At 39.2% G+C, this 18,953-nt stretch overlaps 1 protein-coding gene across 2 annotated transcripts in view; it reads right to left on the reverse strand.

Moving 5' to 3' along the window:
* The window catches only part of LOC308402910 (receptor-type tyrosine-protein phosphatase delta-like), a 421,888-nt gene that overhangs the window by 197,542 nt on the left and 205,393 nt on the right, over nt 1–18,953 (reverse strand). For both annotated transcript variants that reach the window (XM_080892054.1, XM_080892053.1), the window contains exon 8: nt 8,683–8,730. The gene's annotated coding sequence lies outside the window, so the exon portion shown is untranslated. The remainder of the gene's footprint in view (nt 1–8,682; nt 8,731–18,953) is intronic.

Raw genomic sequence — 18,953 nt, forward strand, 5'->3', positions numbered from 1 at the left:
GAGGCCATGTCATTAGTTTTTCTTCTTTTATACCCTTTCTTGCCAGCCACGCTGTGGAGTACTTGGACGCGTGTGATGGAGCATTGTCCTGCATGAAAATCATGTTTTTCTTGAAGGATGCAGACTTCTTCCTGTACCACTGCTTGAAGAAGGTGTCTTCCAGAAACTGGCAGTAGGACTGGGAGTTGAGCTTGACTCCATCCTCAACCCGAAAAGGCCCCACAGGCTCATCTTTGATGATACCAGCCCAAACCAGTACTCCACCTCCACCTTGCTGGCGTCTGAGTCGGACTGGAGCTCTCTGCCCTTTACCAATCCAGCCACGGGCCCATCCATCTGGCCCATCAAGACTCACTCTCATTTCATCAGTCCATAAAACCTTAGAAAAATCAGTCTTGAGATATTTCTTGGCCCAGTCTTGACGTTTCAGCTTGTGTGTCTTGTTCAGTGGTGGTCGTCTTTCAGCCTTTCTTACCTTGGCCATGTCTCTGAGTATTGCACACCTTGTGCTTTTGGGCACTCCAGTGATGTTGCAGCTCTGAAATATGGCCAAACTGGTGGCAAGTGGCATCTTGGCAGCTGCACGCTTGACTTTTCTCAGTTCATGGGCAGTTATTTTGCGCCTTGGTTTTTCCACACGCTTCTTGCGACCCTGTTGACTATTTTGAATGAAACGCTTGATTGTTCGATGATCACGCTTCAGAAGCTTTGCAATTTCGAGACTGCTGCATCCCTCTGCAAGATATCTCACTATTTTTGACTTTTCTGAGCCTGTCAAGTCCTTCTTTTGACCCATTTTGCCAAAGGAAAGGACGTTGCCTAATAATTATGCACACCTGATATAGGGTGTTGACACCCCTTCTCATTACAGAGATGCACATCACCTAATATGCTTAATTGGTAGTAGGCTTTCGAGCCTATACAGCTTGGAGTAAGACAACATGCATGAAGAGGATGATGTGGACAAAATACTCATTTGCCTAATAATTCTGCACTCCCTGTATATCATCAGTGTGACTTTTCTTTTCCCACCGAAAAAATGAAATAAATAAATTGCCTGATACATTTTTAAGAGATAAACTGCAAAAAAAAAAGAAAAAAATGCCTGATGCAGTAAATATATGCAAATTAATATATATAGACATAAATATATATACATACAAGGTTAATTTCTCCTGGTATTCTCCACAATGTTTTTCATTTAATTAAAAAAAAAAAAAATCTCCCAGATGTGAAGAAATTCATTCATGAAAATCACTGTTGTAACCGCTTTTATTTATTCCGTAGGACATCTATCCATTCAAGCGAATGGGTTTGGTTAACCCGTAAACGAGATTAATTTAATAGCTCCACTGCTTCTTAACAGTGCATTATTGGCCTTATGGTTTCATCGCTGGGTAGTCAGTGTTATTTAATGCTGGGATTTTACGACCTATGGGCGTTCGGGAAAATATCAAGGGTCACTCCGCAGCACTGTACCTCCCACCTATGCAAAGCTTTTCCACTTCATCCATTTCATCAAGGTGAGCTAAAGTGTTTACCCCATTAATTTATTTCAGCTAAAGCCAGAGCACTGACCCATAAAATGAGCTAAGATAATACTGACCTTAACATGGTCTTCTGCACATGGAGGTAATTGCTAAGGCTCCAGATCAATCAATATTGACTTGCCAGTTTTTTTTAAACCTCCTTTTTTCCCACCCTCTGTTGCTTGAGCTGAATGTGTAAAATTGGCTTTAGACGGATGGAGAACATATCCCTGATAGTTTAACCTTTATCTAGCTAACATGTTCACTTATCTGTACAATTATAGATTTTGCCAGTCAAGCTGTTTTACACCAAATCTGTTAAGTGTTAAAAGACGGGAGTACAGCTTGGATTATTTTGGATACCCTCCCTGCGTGTTCGTATGTGTTAGCTGAATCTTCTGTATGATCTGTTGCCACATGCAACGCCATCACATTCAAACAACAAATTCCACACGCTACATCTTTGCAGGCGCACATGCATGCCTTTACATCACAATGTACTCGAAGGCTTTTTTTCCTTTAATTTTTCAAGGTAGGGGCACAGACTTAGCAGGCATTTCCATCTTGACTTGATAAATCTCACAATCTTCTTTTCCTTGCCACACTGAAGTAATTTATTTTCTATCTCTCCGAGCTATATTTTCCAGTTAATATTTCATTTTTTTTTCATACAACCTGACAAAGGATGCCACAAGGGATGATAAGAATTCTGAAACCTTTGCACTCTCTCTCTCTCCCTAGATACAGGGTTTACCTTGACAAATGTTTGAAGAAGTAAGGCCTCTAAAATAACTTCGATTCTAGTGTTTTGTTCTTCTTTCGTCACACACGAAAAAAAAAGCTATACGCTTGTCTTCACTTGGGTATGCCGTTCAGGAATGGCGAGGATTGACGACAGATGTTTACGTAAGTGCGTTCGGCTTCACGGGTGATTCCAACCAACCACTGGGTTACAACCTGCACCGAGTATCTGATGATAACATCAAAAACAACACACGCGCTACGAACATCTACCTCCTTCAGGTAAAGATCACAAAGGCTGGCTGACTAGAGACGCTATTTATGGAGTTCTCAATCAGCAAATCCTGATTGTGTCAGTCAGACCTATTTTCATTCCTGCCGGCTAAACATTCATCATTCATTCGCTGCAAATGCGTGCAGTTTTGAGTCGGGATTGTGAGGGGCGATTTTAAAGTATTAACGTTCTCGTACCAAAAAATAAACCTACTGTCCAGTGATTTCCAAAGCCTGCTTGTGCAGAACCAAACGACTTGTTCCTTGAGTGATGGGTAGCAGTTTCCTTCTGGCTATTCAACTCGCCCTTAATTTGAATTTGATAAGATTTCCTTCAGAGACATTGTTAGGCTAATGTAAATTTGGAGGCACGACTAGAGCCTACAGCTGGCTTAACTTTGATGAGGTGTTAATATCTAATATCAAAAAGCAGATAAAAACCCTTATTAGCCCCAGTGGTCTTGCTAGAGTGGGAACTTATTACACAGAGTAGATGAGATCAAAGCAGATGAAGTAATAAGACTGCCGGGGGCTTTGTTACATGTCCTTAAGCTTTCCGACGGGGTCAACTTAATTTTGTGACTTAAATGCTGAGGGTTTACGACTGCAGACAAGCCGACATTGTTTGAGAAATCTAATTCAGACTCTCGTATTTCATAGACTGCAACATCTGGGGGATTACAGTGTCTCGAGCCAGAGGCAGTTTGATAATCGGTTGTCATTTTAGGAGTTGTATGCCCTTCGCAGCTTCGGCGGTTTCTAAAGGTCTTTGGTTCAATCAAATATTTGTGAGATTAGCTGGGCTGCACTCCTTTCAAGAACTATTTCCATGTGGGATGGGTTTTAATGTTTGCCTTTGGGCTTTTGTAGTAGAACACTCTGAAAATATGCCGGACGAGTGATAATTTTGGACTCTGAAAGTTATTTTGAGAGAAAAATGCGGCCATGTTTTAATAGCCAGCGAGGAATAACATACACTATGAACTCAAACCAGCTTGAAACGTGATCGTAACGTAAACAGACGCGGACAGGGACCACTGGGGCTGCGTTTGAAATGCAGCAGATGTGGTAAATTTCTTTTAATATGTATCGTTTTTGATTTCTTGTAATCTTACAGCCCCCTAATCACTGGACGATTGTACAGTAGATCCACTATTACACACAGCAGGCTGAAGACATGTAAGTAATAGACTTCCTCGATCTCACAAGAAAGCACCAAGTAAGCACACTGTTTGTATGCCAGCAATCAATGCTGTGGACTTAGAGGAATGAGCTTTTGACTGAGTGACTGAGGGATGGCATCAATACCAAACATTCACCCTAAACAAGTCGGAAAACACCTTCGGTTCCTGCACCGTGTCCCATTGATTTCTATTCAGCTCAACGCAGATTCTGCAGCATTTAGACATTTAATTCCCTCTCAAGCAAAGTCATTACACAGTCGAGCATTTAATTAAGCAATCACAGTGGTGCAATCTGAATGATTCAGTGTCTAAATGAGGGCCAAGTTTCCATTATTGTGCCTTTGCAGTTCCTAACAAAGCCGCTTGTAAAATGTTCAGATTTACGGAAATATTTCATGTCTCCGAAACGCATCCCCTCCTTTCACATATCAGTCGCACATCTTCTCAGCATGTCAAAAAGTTCACAAACAAACAAAACAGTCCACTTCTCTCACACTCAAAAATCCACACAGTTACGTTCTTAATTAAGTGTGTTAAAGGGTTTTTTGAGATAGAAGGAGCCAGGTATTCACGGCTGACCTATTTCCACTGCAAAAGAAACATAATTTTAGGGGCATGGGCACAGATGTGTCTGAGGATGTGCTGGGGAGGTGTTCTCTCCTTTCCACGCCTCTGTGAACAGGGCGACAGTTTATTACGTCTGGATATAGCCTGTGCGTGTGCTTGGTTCGCCTTTTCCCAAATGAGCTCAGCTGTAGTGACATTGAAATTCACAAAATGTTCAAAGCTGGTCAGTCAGTGCAGCTTGTGGTGGCTTTCGTAATGAAATTTGGACAATGCCAAAAAGGGGATTTATCTGAACCCCATTGTTTTTATTTATTTGCAAATCGAGTAAATCTAATTTTCTTAAGACTGTCGAGTCATTTTTTTCACAAGTAATTATCCTGGAAATTAGTCCTGTGATGCAAAACGGACAAATTTATGCCCTGAAGTTTGGAAGATAAAGAAATGTGTATAAATTATAATACCCTTACAAATATACATCTCCAGTAAATAAGGGAATTACATTAATTGAAAGTTTGTCTTTGTTGCTTTAATGCCACTTGCCCAACCAGTTAAAAGTTAAGAAAAAACAAGTACCAACAATGGAAAAGTAGGAAAGAAAATGACTATTTCTAACTTGTGATTGGGTGGGCAGACTGCAGCCGGCCTTTCAAACATGCCCACTGCTCAAGAAACACACAGAGCTCTGAAGCCGGCAGATTCCTCAGCTACAAAGAATTCATTCTGATGGCTCAGCATGCATGCAGACATTTCTCACTGCTTGAGAAAAATCACATGCATAATTTCCTCTAAGTCATGTACGGAATGAAACAAATTACTGTTCTAAGATTTTGTGCATGACATTTGACAGCTATTATATACAAATAATAATAAAAAAAAATTAAGATGTTAGAAACTGGAGACCATTCCAGCATCTAGCCCTGAAACAGCGACCTACTGCTCCTGTTTCCCATATGTTATTTCAACGAGTCCGTCCTGATCTAAAAAGCGAAAATCACAGCTTGTTTTTTAAAAGAAAAACAACACACTATTTAGTAACACTTATATCTGATATCTGTGCTTCTCTCCACCTCCACTGTTCTGGGTGTAATCACCTGCGGAGGGGGGGTTACATGGGAAATGGGTTAAATGGGGGTTAAAGACAAAAGGAAGAGATTAAGACTAATATATAACTAAAAGAATCAAAGGATTCAAAAATGTTGGCATTAGTTAATTCAGAAATTTGACATAAATTGCCAATTATATTAGTTTGCCTCTTTTTTATGTACATTTCCACTGATTATCCTGTTTGTTTGGTTACCGACTGAACTGATTCACTTTTAAATTCATTTTTCTGAGTATATGATTTTCTGCATTCTTTTAAACTTTTTTTAACACTCACCTTAAACCTCCCCTTATCACCTTATTACCTGGGCATTTATTTGTATACGCTTTTGTACACTTCTGCATTTTCATTGTCTGAAACAGAAGCCTGTCATTGAAAGTGTTGTATGGAGTTAACTTTCCAATGTCCTCAAACATATTTGCACAGACAGTCTTACATATAATAATAATGGATTGGATTTATACAGCGCTTTTCAAGGCACCCAAAGCACTTTACAATACCACTATTCATTCACTCTCACATTCACACACTGGTGGAGGCAGCTACAGTTGTAGCCACAGCTGCCCTGGGGCAGACTGACAGAAGCGAGGCTGCCATATTACACCATCAGCCCCTCTGGCCAACACCAGTAGGCGGTAGGTGAAGTGTCTTGCCCAAAGACACAACGACCAGGACAGAGAGCCCGGGGATCGAACCGGCGACCTTCCGGTTACAGATGCGATTCCCAACCCCCCTGAGCCACGGTCGCCTATGTATGTCTGATTTATCTTGAGGAGTTTTTTGTTTTGTTTTGTCGTTGTTGTTGTTTTTTTTCTATTGTCACATCTGTCTCATTTTCTCTGTATGCACTCATGCCATCTTTAAAATTCCCCTTCAGTTCTTTGCTCATATATAATATTACTTCAGTATTTGTGATGATTCAACAAAAATGATTTTAAAAAGTCAGCTTTGAACGGTATTCTTTAGAGTAGATTTTATTACTAAAGGGCGAACTGACCTTTGACCTCCTATACAAATCTGATGCTAAACTAAGCTAATCAGTTTTAAGCTAATGTCACTTTACTGTATGATTCTCATGCAACTCTGGAATAAAATAAATAAACAATTGTATTTAATAAAGGATAGAAAGTGTGCCTTATAAAAAGAGAGATAGACAATTTACACACACACACACACACACACACACACACACACACATATATATATATATATATATATATATATATATATATATATATATATATATATATATATTATGGATGTTTGTATATATAAATTGTCTATCTCTCCCTTTAAGTTGAACTTTGACATTCTAAACTCAGACTACAGATGTTAATCAAAGTCAAAACTTAATCCAGGCCTGATAAGATGCTCTATTTAACAGCCTCCTTTTAGCAGGGGGCTCGATCAGGTGAAATGAAGAGGAACTGATTGCTTGTGGTGATTGTGCTGATTACATTTTAAATTTAAAACTTTCCTCCTCGTACATGGTCCTGAACACTTTTCCAGACAATGACATGGCAGACTTAGTAAATGCCAAGGTCCCTGCAATCGCATAGACTGACAGTGAAAAACAACACTTCTATTTCATCTACAGATGTCTTTATATTATTACATTACGAGTGTAAGTATATGTGTTTCTAAAACATTAGTTATGTGCAAATAGCCACTTTCCTACTTGTCCAAATCCTAACCTCTACCATTGGTAAAATGTATAAAATAAGGCCGAATTATTCCCAAAAGATGAAAATGCTGCTATAGTTTCCCAGGGAAAAGCATTTTCCGCAGTATTCTGTTGACGTTTTGCCACAGCAGCAGTAATCATGGGCATGTTTTCAAAGTTTGATAAAACAATCATGTTTTGTGGGAAGGAGAGTTCAGTCGTGCTGACCTTCCTTTCTTCTGACTGCGCCCTGAATTCACAATGATTGAGATCCGTGTTGCAATTCCCCCCTAGTTAAAACATTATGGATGTTTGTATTACAAGTGTCACATAAATGACATTTGAAAATGTACAGCGCGTGTTGTGGGAAGCGGGTAGAGGCGAGGTTATTCTTTGCCAAGTGCTGAAGTACATAAATGAGTTAATAAAATTACAATTTCAAAATGAGAACAATTAAAATATTGTAACGGATTACAAGCTAAATCTAACAATGCTCGGTGTAGGCACAGCAGGCAGTTGTAAGCATGATCACAAGCTTTACCATCAAACCTCTTACTGTGACAGAAATGGGCGGAGTGACAAATCATTTTACACAATCTTATAATGTTTTCGGAACTTTTGCATCCTGGTAGGTTTAATGTCATGGCAACAGTATCAGTTCCATTCCATGAAAATCAACCAATCATTTTGCATCTTTTGCAAGTCATACTCCAAAAATCTATGTGCTGGCTTGACATCACACATTACAGAGCTGATGGCAAACTTACATGTGACCTTTCTGCATGTGCTACAGCTGTGAAAAGTTAACTGTGAGCAGGAACGTATTCATTTCCAAACACTTGGAGCTAAAGCACAGGGAAACACTGAAATGACTGTATGTATTAGTTTATGTCTCATAAAACAAAGCAGCTCAGGACTTTATGCGTCATGCATAAAAAGCCTTAGCCACATTGTTGGAGGGGGAAAAATATAATTCAATAAAGTCAAGATCTTGATGTCAAATAAATGAATAACTGGGATAAACTATTGCTTCATATTATGCATCACATTAGCATTCAATTTTGTCTACCTGAGCCTGCTCGTGTAGTTAGAGCATGTAAATGCCAAGATTAAACACAGGGGTTACAAAATACTGGATTTTAAATTGGTTATCTAAAGTCTCCTATAAGTACAAAACATCAAGAGTGCTTGCAGACACTTTTGCTTGGGAAAATGACAAGCTGAAGGTTACAGCAACTGCTAATCTACAACATTAGCTCCATGAGCAACTTGACGAGAGGCCAAGATTGGCATTTTTTCCCCGTCTGCTGTCTGTTAAGTGTTCTTTTCAAGTCAGTGAAGAACCTCTGTGTATTTTACAGAGTGTATCTCTAAGTATAAATATATTACGTAGAAAAATTCTTAAATGAATACACATAATATAGTCTATCGCATCTATGACAGGAAATCAGTCGTATCAGTGAAAAATATATTTCATATTTATTCAAAATCTTAACTTACCTGTCCCCATCGCCATTAACATACATGCACAAACACATGCATGAGTGACGATAATCAGTCCAAAACCTGATAACGTTAAAGATAAACCCCAAAGGGAAGAGTAAAATCCTTAGAGGGGCCTACCTTGAGGTCGAAGGTGTGAAAGTCATGGAGCATTCTCTCTCCCGAGACCTGTGACAGAGCAGGGGGGAGGGGGGGGGGGAGACGTCAGTCATGATTACGCCTCAGTGCAATTACAGGGCAACTCCCCTGACAGTGATTGATCAATGAGGAACTCCTTTAATGAAGACAAGGACTCAGGGGCTTCCAGGAGCAAATTGGCAAAAGTAAGAAGTGGGAATAGTGTCCCAGATTGCCGAGCCTATAAGAGGATCATCCCGTCTGCAGCAGCAGTTCTTTGGTAGTGGCAGAAGTACAGTATTCACAGGTACATGCCTGACTTTAGCCAGCTGAAAGTAAATTAACTGCATTGATATTTAAAGTTAGATTATGATTGATTCTTGTCAACAATTTCTGTTGTGTAAGAATTTGTGCTGACACTAAGATAGCACAATTTTTGCAGTGTAGTGTTTAAACTATGGAGTACTATGTGGATATTTTGTGATACAGTACAACGTCTAGGATTGAAGGATGATAGTAATACGAGCTTGGAAATGTAACGATGTACTATAAAGAAGTCTGCTGTTAACATGCAAAGATGCATCTTTGAGAAATCATCTCTGTGTTGTCTTTGAATGAAAATGCACATAAAGCTTTTGTGTATATATGTTTAAATGGGCACTTAAATGAAATGAAAATGTTTACCCTTACTGCTAACTCTGAGAGGTGTCCAGAGTTCGCTGATTCTATTCTAAGTTCCTTTATGAACTGCTAAGTTTCAGACAAAGTTGACACAGGGCTATGCCCACTATTATGATGTTGGCTCGCTTTAACTTTAAACAAAGAATGTGCGAAAAGAACTGAACCGTAGTCTAAAATAGCGCAGACAAATCCCTTTCCAAGTGTTGCTATATAAATGTGCGTGTAGTCATATTTAAAGCAGACTTTAATTAGTATAACATGGTTTTAATCTTCAGCCCTGACAAATGGAGCGATCCAATTATTGTGTTATTTGTCATCATCATCATCATGTGTGCCACATTTAACACACACACATAAGTTATCTGAGAGGATAAAACTGTAATAGCCACGTGTGGTCATGGTAAAGATTCACAGGGAGATGCTGACACGGGCTAGAGCAGGGGAGGGAAATTAATTTTCCCAAGGGGAAACATGGGAAACTGGGAATGTTGTTGGGGGCCGCACTAAAAAGCTTGTAAAGACATGGGAAGAGTATTTGCCCACCTCTGGCCCAGAGGAAACCTGACCCCAGATTTAACAGGGGGGTAGTTTAAAGTGCAAAACTAAAAGCTAAGAAAACGTCAGGATGGATACAACCTGACTTTAGAGATTAAGACTCGCAGTAGTATCTAGCCGCACCATGTGTTACCTTCTAAATGAAAGTGGGCTTCAAGCCACAGTGCTTCTGGGTGAGTTTTCTTGGGACAGCTGAAACAAAATTGGAGCTTTGTGCTAAGTCACATCAGCCTTGTGGTCATGGTAGAAAAAAAAACAACTTTTTAAAAAAAAGAAAAGTACACCATCACACACCATAGGGTCGTGTTGCTGCATTAGGCACAGTGTGCTTGAATCTGCAAAGGACACAATAAAATCAAGGTATCCAGGCAGTTGCTGGTCATGGTTTTTCCAACAGCATAATGAGATATTACGGTGGCCCCTAGAGACAAAGCACGTACAAACTCCAAAACACTTACAAAATCCAAAACACGTGCAAAATCCAAAACACATGCAAGCTCCAAAACACTTACAAAATAAAAAACACATGCAAAAGACAAAACACGTACAAAATACAAAAAACATGCAAAATCCAAAACACGTACAAAATACAAAACACGTGCAAACTCCAAAGCACTTACAAAATCCAAAACACATGCAAACTCCAAAACACGTACAAAATACAAAACACATGCAAAATACAAAACACGTACAAAATACAAAACACGTACAATATACAAAACACGTGCAAAATACAAAACACGTGCAAACTCCAAAACACTTACAAAATACAAAACACATGCAAAATCCAAAACACGTACAAAATCCAAAACACGTGCAAAATACAAAACATGTACAAAATACAAAATGCGTGCAAAATCCAAAACACGTACAAAATACAAAACACGTGCAAACTCCAAAACACATGCAAAATACAAAACACATGCAAAATACAAAACACGTGCAAAATACAAAACACATGCAAAATACAAAACACGTGCAAAATACAAAACACGTACAAAATCCAAAACACGTGCAAAATCCAAAACACGTGCAAAATCCAAAACACGTGCAAACCCCAAAACACGGGCAAACTCCAAAACACAACGGAAGTGCTCCAGGACGCTAGGGGCAGTGTTGAGCTTTTGTTACCTAGTAACTACACAAGCCAGGAAGTACCAATGACCGGATTTGGGGTCTGCAGCCTTAAAGGCCGCATTTTAAGGCCGATTATGTCACAGCGACACGACAAAGACTGTCCCAATTTAAAGGCTGCTCGAAATGCGGCCCTCAAATGCGTCCTTAATTTCCCTGAATTTTAAGGATGGGTCTGTGTAGCCTTCATGGCCCAACATATCCCAGACTTCATAGCGCTGCGGTGGTTTGGATAATTTTGCCGAAAAAAAACGGCGGAAGCGGAGCGGACGAAGAGTAAACTTCCAGAAGTAAGTACTGAATATTATGTCACTTATTTATGCGCAAATGTTTTTATAATGAAGAACATTAAAACATTACTGTTGGCAACATGTCGGGAAAGTTATGTGACATTAGCGACATTTGTACTAACTTGGTTTTAAAGCCTTCACTTCAAAATATTCGCCGTTCAATAGCTGACTTTAATCTTACAGAGAATGTGATGATTTTATGCGTAATTAAAGTCAGTCATGTCAGTCAGCTGACGGTTCACTCCTTAAGCTGAAAGAAAGATGCTTTAATCACAGGAGTCACACATGTGTCCACTGTACCATCTGGGAACTCTTCTTGTTTAGCACTCGTAATGACACAAACACTAAATCCTCCTTCTCTGGTGCTGTTTTGTAGCAGTGTGTACACCTGAGACTGTCACCTGTCTGTCTGTCCTGCACTCTCTCTCTGTTTCTTTCTCTCTGATTGTGGAATAAAAGTATGAACATGTATTTATAAGTCACACTTGTGTTTGAATCCTGCAGCTTATCACACATTTGATTTCTATGTGTGACACCTGCAAGTGTCCAGAGTGAGGACAGACTGAGGGACCCACTGCATTACATCATCTGTGAGGCTTTGCACCCCTGATGATCCACCAGGACAATCTCAGCAGTATGTGAGGAAGAGGAGGAGGAAGAGCCAGCAGCAGCTGACAGATGGAGAGAATAGACAGACTGTTCCCTGTTTGTGAAGGACTGCTAGAAAAGTTTAAAATAACTAATTGTCTGTCCTGAATCAGTCTTATTAGGTAATGTTCAAATAATTTTATCATTCCAGTGTTTCCAGTGTGGGAGAAAGTACTCAGGGCCTTCAAGTTACGCACTATGAAAGGCAGCAACAAGTTTGATGTTCAGAAACCTAAAGTCTGTATCAGCAGCAGAATGGAACTAAAAATAAATGTTTGTTTCAGTTCTATGAAGCTTTGAGTATTTTGGATCAGTAGCACTGCTGTGTTTGTTGCATCATATTGGTGTAATTGTTTATATGCTTTATATATTCTGAGGTAAGTTGATCTATAGTGTTACATCATATTCTATAAGGATGTTATGTGTTTGTAGACTTTCTGCCCAGTTTGACCCATTTAGCAGACGTCAGCCTGTTTAAAGCTCTGATATCTATTCTGTATGACTTAAAGCAGTTATGACATGGTCTGATTTTCTCACCCAATAAAGGAATATTTAATACATCAGTCTACTCTTCATTTTATCAGAAACATATATATACTATTATATATTGTACATATATTTATTAGTTTCAGATGTAGCCATTCTTGTATTTTGCTTGTTTACATTATCGTATTTTGCACAACTCTGTTGCTTGTGAAGCTCGCACACAAGAATTTCACTCACATGTGCTGTACCAATGTACCTGCACATGTGATGTGACAATAAAAGTGATTTGATTTGAAACAGCTCACAGCTTGTACATTTTCTTTTTACACATGTATGTAAGCATTTGAGCCAAATTTAGTAATGCCAACATACTGAAGGAACAACATTTGTCTCTTATATATGATACACCTATATATGCACTGTCAATATACATTTTGAACCAGCTGCAGATGTCAGAGTAACAACTGACTGACCCCCACATAAAGTGCGTTACAGTAGTCCACAGGGGAAGAAATAAAAGCATGGATCACGGTTTCAAAGTGCTGCCTAGAAAGAAACGATTTCACTCTTGCCAGTCGCCTTAAATGATAAAAATGGACTGGTCCAACTTAAAACCAAGGGCAGTAACAACAGGTTTAAAATAAACCTCCAGGGGTTCCAAATGAAAAGAAGAGGACTCACAGGGGCCACTGGGTCCAAACACCAACAAATCTGTTTTCTTTTCATTCAAATTTAAAAAGTTTAGAGCCAACCAAGCTTTAATGTCATCTAGGCATGTCAAGAGAGGTTTTATTCAGATGCCATCCTTCGGCTTCAGTGGCAAATAAATTTGGCAGTCATTCCTATATACTTGTCTTTGAGTGAAGATTTAAGGTGGTAAGACATGTAAATAACTGCAACTTGAATCTGTACTGAAGCTCAGTATTTGACACAGAGTTCATGTTCACTGCTGTAATACCTAATAATGACTAATATAATAACCATAATATTGGCCATATTATATTTACATTACCAAAGTGATATGACTTTAGTCTCATGAACAACATTAGCTAATTGTTATTTACTAGCTAATCTTAAATGACTGTTCAGTACAGAAATGAAGCCCAAAAATCATGTTTTACTGTCCTGTGGTCTCAGCCTCAGATACTTATCAAATCACACAAAGCTCTTGTAGAAACAAACAAACAAATGAAAAAAAAAATGTTCTCCTTCATTTCTGTCAAAAAAAGTTGTATGACACGTTTCCAGCTGTTAGTATCATAGTTGCTAGGCAACCTGGGAAGCGCAACGGAGACTAGAGCCCATGTGTTTGCAACAAACTTGCCGTTTATTTTACAAATCGAGCTCAACACTGCCCCTAGCGTCCTGGAGCACTTCCGTTGTGATTTGGAGTTTGCATGTGTTTTGAATTTTGTACGTGTTTTGTATTTTGCACGTGTTTTGTATTTTGTACGTGTTTTGTATTTTGCATGTGTTTTGTATTTTGTACGTGTTTTGTATTTTGTACGTGTTTTGTATTTTGCATGTGTTTTGAATTTTGTACGTGTTTTGTATTTTGCACGTGTTTTGTATTTTGTACGTGTTTTGTATTTTGCATGTGTTTTGTATTTTGTACGTGTTTTGGATTTTGTACGTGTTTTGTATTTTGCATGTGTTTTGAATTTTGTACGTGTTTTGGATTTTGCACGTGTTTTGGAGTTTGCACGTGTTTTGAATTTTGTACGTGTTTTGGATTTTGCACGTGTTTTGGATTTTGCACGTGTTTTGGATTTTGTATGTGTTTTGGAGTTTGCACGTGTTTTGGATTTTGCACGTGTTTTGGATTTTGCACGTGTTTTGGATTTTGTATGTGTTTTGGAGTTTGCACGTGTTTTGAATTTTGTACGTGTTTTGGATTTTGCATGTGTTTTGGAGTTTGCACGTGTTTTGGATTTTGCATGTGTTTTGAATTTTGTATGTGTTTTGAATTTTGTACGTGTTTTGGAGTTTGCACGTGTTTTGGAGTTTGCACGTGTTTTGGATTTTGCACGTGTTTTGTATTTTGTACGTGTTTTGGATTTTGTATGTGTTTTGGAGCTTGTACGTGTCTTGGATTTTGTACGTGTTTTGGATTTTGCATGTGTTTTGGAGTTTGCATGTGTTTTGGATTTTGTATGTGTTGAGGAGTTTGTGCGTGCTATTTGGAATTTGTAAGTGTTTTGGAGTTTATACATGCTTTGTCTCTAGGGGCCACCGTAAGATATAAGATAAAATGAATGAAAACAAGAATAAGTAGAAAACACTGGACCATTCTGAGTCTTGATCCTAATTCTATTGAATATCACTGAGTGATAGCTTCAAAAGAAGTTAAACATGACATTAACCATCTTTAGGCTGATCAACGAGGTAATCTTTCATGTATTTTTTGTTTTGGTTTGATTTTGCATTTGGAAGGACTGGCTTGATGATATTTATTGGGCACATATCAGTAGTCCTGATGCACTTTAGTGCTTTTAACTCTGTTACACAAAACAGGCTGGGCTCAAGGGCCACTTAAACATGACTGCCTCAGTTGGACTGTCAAGAACAGCCTCATTGTTAAAACACCAGAGAACAAGGAAATCAGGCCCTTGAGGCAAAAGCTTCGTATGCCACTGTGTTGAAATTCAGTTCTTGATTTAGACCTGCAACACTGTGTGCAGAAAAGTGGACTGCCTTGTAGTCTGACCTACCATAAGGGAGGACATATTTACTTTGTGTTCTATTCATGCCATGTACACAGGTGAGTAGGGCACTTGTCAAAACCAGACAGCCCTTCAAGCAAAACATCTGAATGACCCTTGAGGCACGTGCACAGATAATCAAAAGGACAGAGAAAGATTAATATGGAGACACATATGTTGATACTGCCAAAGAGGAGAAGTTCATACTGGAAGTTTGGACCTGAGTGGTATTCAAACTGGGAATGTGGGACTGGAGACACTAATTAAGAAGATCCACTTGTGTGGTATTAATAGGTGCATCTGCACTTGACACAGTATTTTAGGAAAACTCAAAGTGATCACACCTACACCTATCCTGAACTCTACAATTCAATTTTATTTAATGACACACATTATTTGTGTTATATGCAAAAAAGAGATAAATAATCCTGCCTCAAAGCTGCTTTTCTGGTAGTTCCCGATACAGCCGATGACTCCAAGACCACAGTTTTCTGTGATGATGCATATGCGCACACAAGAGGACTGAAAGAGATCTAGAATGAACACCAGAAGGCTGAAATTGAATAATTTAGAATTCAATTGCCTAAGAAGAGCTAAAGTTTAGCTACACAGGATCTATGGCAGAGAGGGAAAAATGTGTGTTTCCTGACTAAGTGCGGTTGGCATGTCGCTGCTGGAGGTTTAGGCTTTTGCTAGGCTAAATCTCTCACAAAAAGTGGATGCCAAGCGGGTAGTAGTTCGCATCGAAAATGCCAACTTGTCTGCAAACATTTGTCAAGTGGTAATAAAACTCGAATCACAGAAAACGTTCACTGGAGGGGGGGGGTCACTAATCAGTCTCTAGGTCCGCATTAATCGGACTTAATAAACTTGCCTGCCTCAGCAACTGTCCTCATTGTCCAGGAACCACACGCCAACCGATCGAGAAACACACTTAAATGGGTCCTTGGGCTGGTGTGACTGGGGTCTAATGTGATATCATTTCTTTATTGTTGATGAAGCACAAACATCTGAGTTATTTAAAGCTGGCTGTGCAGCTGTAAGTTCATACTTTAACCAGCTAAGACTATCTAAAGCGGTGGCCCCCAACCCCTGGTCCTTGAGTCGTTTGTTACCGGGCTGTGAAATTTATGATTTTCAGGGTTCGTTATTTTATTATCGTTTTTCTCGTTAACTCTGTTTCCCTGGTTGTTTTCCCATGTGTTATGAATAAATCTTCTTTTTTTTGGTACTGGTACTGGTTTCATTTTGTTGTATTTATCCGCGACACCTTAAAGGCCGGTCCGTGAAAATATTGTCGAACATAAACCAGTACGTGGCACAAAAAAGGTTTGGAACTGCCACCTAACTCTGCTATCATTGAACTTTCAGAGTTTAGCATAGCAAAAGTATGAAGCTCAGTCACATATGTAATGGATTTTGTCATCTAGTGCTGTTACCCCTCCCCATCCGGCAGCAAAAAACTATGAGTATATATACTATAACTATAAGCTGGGATATCTTTAGTGTAACAGCTGCTCAGCTTGTAGCAGTTCTAAAACAGTCGGCTTTACTTTTGCTTTATACCGTTTGTCTGAACAACAACAGCTGTATTTTCATTTTACCAGTGTGTGTTGCACTTTGGTTCCCATAGAAACTAAGTCCAGTCACCCACCGATAGCGAGGGTACAACTCTGTGAGTGTCTGTAGAGTGGATGCATTATAATAGATCTGACTGTGTCAGCCGTCTCTGGACATAATTGCCAGTAATCAGTACTTAGGCAGCGTGTTATGCAACATCAGGGCTGCCGTATATAGATCAGTTCTATCTCAAGTGACTTTTTTGAAACTGCGAACATTTAGTGCCATAAAAAAGTGTAGGCAGGACTCCATCACACCAGACTACATACTGTGATCATCGACTCTAAACACACGATTTGTCTGGGGGTTTGCTGTGCACTGTATACACAGTGTACTGTATAATATGGTGTAGCATACTCTAGGTGCTGGAAATACTGTGCCTGAAATCTGAAGACATCTACCTTTACCCAAAAAGGCTGAAAATACAAAGGATTACACCATTTGCTGTAAAAGGTTTCACATTTCTCACACACTTTATTTTGGTAAAGTCACAGAGACTTTGATAGAACAATCAAATTAGTTTGAAACATTCATGAATCTACGAGAAAGGTTGAATGTTTTTTTAAGCTTATTTCTGAATGTGGATTCTTTCAAGTTTAAAGCTATGATGCTATCAGATAATTTAAAACATGACTGAGGCGCAATTAGAACTTGAATAGCATAGATTAAAAGTATTGGGCTTTGACAGCGACGGATTAACTAAATGTGTCATGATCTCCTTCATGAACAAAAATTGCCCTTCCTAATTTACATTTTTGGTCAACAAGATTAAAACAAACTAGCAAGAGTCTGTTTTAAATCTGCTGGTTCTCAATCTATAAAATGTGCTCCACTTAGCGTTTACAGATGATAATTAACTTAATTTATATTCTTATTTATTTTTAGCTTTTGTTTTTGTCATTTAAAATATTGCTGTATAATTTAGACTAACTGGCTATTAGGTGAATGTAACAATTTTATTTTCACAGTTAAATGGGTCCTCAGGAGCTTCAAGAGCTAAAAAGGGCAATCATTTGCCCAGCGGACCTGCTTGCCTCAGCACTTAAAAGGGACACGTTTAAATGTCCAGCTTTCACCTGGGAATGGCCCACAAGGGGTACTCCTGAAGGGGGCTGGGTCGATGCTGAGGTCCCAGAAAATTGCAAAGTCATCCATCACATTAATGAGTCATGTCACTTTATTTATTTAAAAAAGAAGACTTTTTCCATCCCTTGGATGTTCCCCACTATCATGATGCTGCATTTCATCAGTGCAGGCTGGAGTTAATCGAGGCAAAAGCAGGGCAAGACTCAGGCTACAGTAGTGCAGGTAGTCAGCCAAGTGGAGCTGATTACAGCTAAATGTCACTCACTTGTATTCGAAAAGCAGTAATCCAAGTTTGGCTGAGCTTTTGGGATGCATATGTGGATGTGGGGTAATTTGGACTTGAAATCAGCTCTGGTTATTAGCAGTTGGGCAAGCTTTGGGCCAAAGGCGGCCCATTCATCACACTCGCAGCACTGGTCTGCGCAACCAGTTGTGCCAGATTGAGATCAGGCCAGGAAAAAGTTTGGTTTATGTAGTAAATGTCAGTTGAATAATGTCAGAAATTTTAGGTTATGGGGTTATAGGGGAAAAATACATAATATTTAGACTTTGTTTAAATTCTATATAACAATAGTACCAGAGCAGAAATTACAGTCTGAATTAAAACCCTCCCCCAGAAGATTAGTTGGAGGTTAAAGCGGAGTAGAGAGTTGCAGCCGAAAACTGCACTGCTGTCAGGATATGAGCTACCAAAACCGACAAGTATCAGGTTATAGTACATCAGACAGTGGCTTTATGGTGTGGTAGTTAACACAGCTGCTTACAAGGGAAAGCTTCCTAGTTCAATTTCGCCCCCCAGGGGTTACAAGCTAATGTATTCTTAATGTCGATCCAGAGCCCAGATAAATGATGTCAGGAAGGGCATCTGGTGTAACAAACATGAGGATCCATCCATTGTGGCCTCCCCTTGGGAAATAAGGAGGTAGCTCAAAGTATCTGTGAGGTTACACAACATCAGACCGGACAACGCCGATCAGTTTAGACAGCTTTGAAAGGGGTTGTTATTTAGCAAAAATGAAACAGCTCATGCAAGCACAACTTAACCTATTTCCTTCTTTGGACAGAAAAAAAG

Source organism: Rhamphochromis sp. 'chilingali' (assembly GCF_963969265.1).
Source record: "Rhamphochromis sp. 'chilingali' genome assembly, chromosome: 1".
In the NCBI taxonomy this organism is placed as follows: domain Eukaryota; kingdom Metazoa; phylum Chordata; class Actinopteri; order Cichliformes; family Cichlidae; genus Rhamphochromis; species Rhamphochromis sp. 'chilingali'.